Here is a 5,912-nt window from a genome sequence, read left to right as displayed (position 1 = left end):
CCTGAAGAACATCCTTTAACATTTCCTGTGCAGTAGGTCTACTGGTGATGAATTTACTCAGCTTTTGTTGGTCTGAAGATATTCATTTTACCTTTATTATTGAAAGATATTTTCACTGGGTAAACACCTCATGGGGTATAGAATTAATAGTATTTTTATTTTTTTTGTTGTTGTTTTTGGCTGGGGCTGGGTTTGAACCTACCACCTCCAGCATATGGGGCCAGCGCCCTACTCCTTTGAGCCACAGATACCACCCTAGTATTTTTAAAAAGATGTTTGTTTTCTCCCTCTCTGGACCACATGACTTATAATAAGAATTCTGCCTTCATTCTTCTAAGCTTAATGTTAGCAATTTTATCATGACATGCTTTGGTTTGGTTTTCATTATGATTCTCATGCCTGGGATTGGTTAAGATTCTTGATTTGTGGATTTCTAGTTTTCATCAAATATGAATAGTTTTGGAGCATTTACTGAAATATTTCTTTCTTAACCTCTCTCTTTTCTTTTGAGAATCCAAATACATATATATCAAACTGTTTTAATACAGTCCCACAGCTCACTAAATATATTCTCCTTTTTTGACCTTCTTCCTCTCTTTACTTCATTTTGGCAGTTTATATTGCCATGTTTTTAAGTTTGATAATCTTTTCTTCTATAGTGTCTACTCCAGTTATTTTTCATTTCGGATGTTGTATTTTTATCTACAGAAGTTATGTTTGCATCTTTTTTATACCTGTTATTTCTCTCCTTGTCATGTTGTTGTTTTCCTTTGCATACTAGAGCATGTTTATAAGCTATACATAGGTATTTTAAGGTCTTTTTCTGCTAACTCCATCAGCTCTACTTCTTATCTGTTTTTCTTATTATGGAGGATGTTTTCCTTTCTCATTACATGGCTGGAAACTTTTGCTTATATAATAAAAATTGTGAATTTTATGTTGTAGGGCAGTGCCTCTAGCTCAGTGGGTAGGGCTCTGGCCCCATATACCAAGGGTGGTGGGTTAAAGCCTGGCCCCAGCCAAACTGCAACAACAACAACAAAAAATAGCCAGGTTTTGTGGCTGGCACCTGTACTCCCAGCTATTTGGGAGGCTGAAGAAAAAGAATTGCCTAAGCTCAGTACTTGGAGGCTGCTGTGAGCTGTGATGCCATGGCACTCTACCAAGGGTGACAAACTGAGACTCTGTCTCTTAAAAAAAAAAAAAAAGAATTTTATGTCATAAATGTAAAATTTGATAGTAGGTTTGGTTATATTCCTTTAAAGAGTGCTGAATACCTTGATTTAGTTATATTATTTTAAAGAGTGCTGGGTTTTGTTCTGGCATGCAGTTAGGTAACTTGGATATCTATCTAATCCACTTGAGGCTTGCTTTTATATTTTGTTAGGGTGGGTCCAGAGTAGTCTTTATTCTGTACCATAGGCCTCTTATCTTTAGTTTCTCTTTCTGTGATTTCAGTTACCTGTGGTCAACTGTGGTCCAAAAATAGGTGGGTATAGTACAATAAAATATTTTGAGAGAGGATTGAACACATTTGCATAACTTTTATCACAGTATATGGCTATAATCTTTCTATTTTATTGTTAGATATTATTGTTAATCTCTTATTGTGCATAATTTATAAATTAAACTTTATTATAGGCAAGTCTAGGAAAAAGTGTGATAAATAGAGAGTTTGGTTTGATCTGTGGTTTTAGGCATCTACTGGGGATTTTGGAATATATCTCCCTTGGAAAGGGGAAACTATGATAGCCAATTACGTTTCATTTCTACAGCAAGATCCTTCTGAGGACTTTACTCAATGTGTTAGGTATTATGAGATCTCTTCACTCTTATTGGAATACAAATACTTTTTGATCCTGTGTGAATTATTTTCCCTGCTCCCTAATGGTGTGTATAAGTGTTGTTTCTTGTTTCTCCTAGACTTAGGGATTTTCCTCTTGTCTAGACAGAGCTCTAAGATACGTCTAAGAATCCTACCACTGGTACATATGCCCGGTATAATCCTCTTCCTTTGTATGTGAGTGAAACTTGTGAGTACTACGGGATTTCACTTTCATGATTAGGTTCATTATATGGCAAAGATAAAGAGATTTTACTGACTAATTAAGTTCTCCAATAAGTTGAATTTAATTAATCAAAGGGAAATTATCCAGTGTGGATATGAACTAATCAGAGGAGTCCTTTCAAAGAAGGCCTAGGTTTTCCTTGAAGAGAAAGATCCTCCTTTTGCCTTTGAAAAGTGGATCACCATTTTGTAAGAAAACCATGTGGCTAAGACCTGAGAGAAGCCTAAAGATGTCTGGTCAAAAACTGGCAGAAAACAGGATCTCAATCTTATGGCCAGGGAAATGAATTCTGCCGAAGCCAGTAAGCTTGGAAAAGAACCCTAAGCCTCAGATATGCAGCCTGGCTGCACCTTGAATTCCAGCCTTATAAGACCCTAAGGAAATGACCAGCTAAGATATTCCTGAACACCTTTCTGTCTCATTTGTACCTGTGAGATTTTAACTTATGTAGGTGATAGAGTGACAGCACAGAGAGGCCAATGCCATTGAAAGAAGGTGTATATTACTTACATTTCTAAAGAGAAAGAAGGGGCATGCCACATCATACAGTGCCATTCAAGGAAGCACCAGTTTGGGACAGGAGGCAAAATGATTGAGGGGAAACTGTAGGCCAGAGTCTTCATTGGGTTTTCTATGGGAAAGGCAAGGGAAAGGAGGGCAAATCATTTAGGTTTGGCTAGTTTGAATAATTCTGGTGAATCTTGGGGGCACTGGGGTTGTCCTTAGTTGTCTTGATTTCTGGCCTTGGAATGATTTAGGGTAGGAGAATATTGGCTTGGTGTGTTAGAGTTGGACAAGAAGATGGTTTGGAGCATGGGCTCTGGATTGGTTAGTTTGCACATGAAAGATATGTTCCAGATTTGCTATCTTTAAGTATTGATTAACCCTGAGAGGGGTAGTCTTTCTTCTGTCAGTGAAGCCAGAAATGCCAGAGCATCAAGAACAAAGAAAATTGTCTGGGCACAGTGGCTCATCCCTGTAATCCTAGCACTTTGGAAGGGAGGGTGAAATAGGAGGATCATTTGAAGCCACGAGTTTGAGACCAGCCTGAGCAACAGTGAGACCCCTGGCTGGGTGCAGTGGCTCACACCTGTAATCCTAGCACTCTGGGAGGCCAAGGCAGGCGGATTGCTTGAGCTGTTTGAGATCAGCCTGAGCAAAAGCAAGACCCTGTCTCTACTAAAAATAGAAAAACTGAGGCAAGAGGATTGCTTGAGCCCAAGTTAGAGGTTGCTGTGCCATGGCACTCTACCTAGGGCAAAAGCTTGAGACTCTGTCTCAAAACAAACAAATAAGCAAGCAAATAAACAGACAAAACAACAATGAGATCCTCGTCTCTACAAAAAATAGAAAAATTAGCTAGATATGATGGCATGTAGACCAAGAGTTTGAAGTTGCAGTGAGCTATTATTACGCCACTACACTTTAGCCCAGGTAACAGAGTTAGTTATCTCAAAAAAATAAAAAATAAAACCAAAAACCTCCCCAAAGTAAGAAAATATAGTATATATAATTGCCCCTGTGACAAATAAATAGACAAATACAGAATCTAAGAAAACACAGACCACCGACTCACAGAAAGTATGAAATAATAAATTTGTGTTGTCTAGGCCTCTCAGTTTTTGTAATTGTTTTACAGCAATAGAAAATGCACAGGCCTCTCAAGCATACTCATCATCATCACTGTGGGATGGCTTACAGTTTCTCAGAGCTCATGGTGAAGCTTCCTCCTCCTAGTATTTTTACCTACCAATTCAAGCTGCCTTGACCTTCCTAGAGTCTCACTTTTGTCTCTTCAACTCAGCGGGACTGCTGGGCTCCATACCCAATCCCCCAGTATAATGGTCATTGTTTCTCTTCTCTTAGGGGTCACTGCCCTCTGATTAGTGCTCAATGTCTAAAACTGTTGTTTTATATGTTCTGTCCAATCATCTCATTTTTTATGATGAGAAGATAATTCCCGCAGTAGTTAGCTTTTTCATGGATGGGCTCAGAAGTCTATTATCCCAACCACTTAGTGGCAGGACACTGTACTCATGAGCCACACAGCCAAAGTATAACAGTAGGGTGTTACATCTAACGAGCACATTTCTGCTTTTGTATGACTTAGTATTCTTAGGTTGCAGGCCACAGAAATTAAGATAATTTAAGCAAAAGGAAACTTACAGAGCAGCTACTGGGGAGCTGGAGAGCTTGCTGGCAGGACCTAGAGTAGCTCAGTGGTCATCTGGATAGCGAAGAGCTTGACACTCTCTAGTAGCTGCTACCATTGAACACTCCACCTTTACTGGTATTTTTATGCATCCTTGGGCTGCCCTGCTCATGATTGCAGGTCCCCAAATAGAATATGTGGCCTAGGATGGACAACCATCTGCCCTGCACTTGGCTGGGGAGAGGGTGCTCATTGCTTTACTGTCCTGCTAAAGGACACCCAAAAGGAGAGAGGTTCTCCCAAAAGGAGAGAGGTTCTCCCAAAAGGAGAGAGGTTCTCCCAAAGGTCCTGATAGGAAGGAGGAAGGGATGCTAGATGGCCATGAAAAGACGAATGTCACTATAGCCTATGAGGACACATGGCTGCCAGCAATGTCTGCCACTTCTGCACATCCCAAGAGCTGGCAAATTTTCTCCCCTGCAAACTTCTTCCCTTCCTACCAGGATCCTGCTCCTGTTTGCCTGGCTCCCAGTGGCCCCATAGCCATGCTGGTGGCCCTGTTCTGGTCTGTGGTGAAAATGCTGATTCTTATGACTGGACAGGACTTAAGAATGACCTTTTCTATGCCCTTCCAAGTTTGAGACAGCTGAAGAACCAACAGAGCCATGAAGCACCAGGATGGGGTCTAGAGGCTGCACCCCCCATCATGAGCCACACACCAGCTGTGGCCAATGGCGTCGTGCTGGGCACCATCCCTGCATTTCTTTGCACAACCCTTCCAGCCACCTGGGTGGTAATTTCTTTTTTAGGTCCTTACAGATGAAAAAAGTGGGGCTTGGAGAGGCTGGATGACTGATTCAAGGTCACCAGCTAGTAAGTGGACCGTCTGCATCTCAGCCCCAGTCCCTGCAAAGTGATGTGGAGACCCTAACCACAAATCATGTGCATGGAATGCAGAGGCTTCCCCCTCCTCAGGTAGCACAAATGAGGCTACAAGAGAGGTGTCTTTCCCTCCCAGAGAGGAAGCAGTGAGGTATCAGTCACCCATCCAGCTGATGCTATTAAAAAAATTCATCACCTAGGAGGTCACCTGCATGTATGAGAGGATAGTGAAGTGTGCTTGAAAGAGCTCTGGCTGCAGGGACATGCCTGATTGTCCCTCTCATTGGCTGTGTTGCCTGGACACAGCTGCTTGACCTTCCCAAGCCTTGGTTTTCTCATCTGGAAAATGAGACCTTTCTCTTGTGTGGGCGTATATTAGATCATCTACTGCCTTCATGTTAGTATTGAGTACATTGGATACTTGCTTTTCCATTCTCGTGATACTTTACTAAGAAGACTGTGTTTCAACTCTGTCCAGGTAAGACAAAAGATGTAAGGTCTCCATCTTTTTTATGGCTGAATGGTATTCCATGGTATACATGTACTACAGTTTATTAATCCATTCCTGGGTTGATGGGCATTTAGATTGTTTCCACATCTTGATGGTTGTAAATTGAGCTGTGATAAACAATCTAGTGCAAATGTCCTTATGATAAAATATTTTGTCTTCTGGGTAGATGCCTAGTAATGGGATTGTAGGATCATATGGAAGGTCTATTTGAGTTCTTTAAGAATTTTCCGGCTCGGCGCCTATAGCTCAACCAGCTAAGGTGCCAGCCACGTACACCTAAGGTGGCGGGTTCGAATCC

General features: G+C 41.3%; 1 pseudogene; it reads right to left on the bottom strand.

Annotated features, from left to right (window-relative positions):
• LOC100947353 overlaps window positions 1-5,912 on the bottom strand; it is a 64,254-nt pseudogene that overhangs the window by 36,910 nt on the left and 21,432 nt on the right.

Source organism: Otolemur garnettii, unplaced genomic scaffold, assembly GCF_000181295.1.
Source record: "Otolemur garnettii isolate 467f Iridium unplaced genomic scaffold, OtoGar3 scaffold00053, whole genome shotgun sequence".
NCBI lineage: Eukaryota > Metazoa > Chordata > Mammalia > Primates > Galagidae > Otolemur > Otolemur garnettii.
The sequence above is the reverse complement of the archived record's forward strand: the minus strand, read 5'-3'. Positions and strand labels throughout refer to the sequence as shown.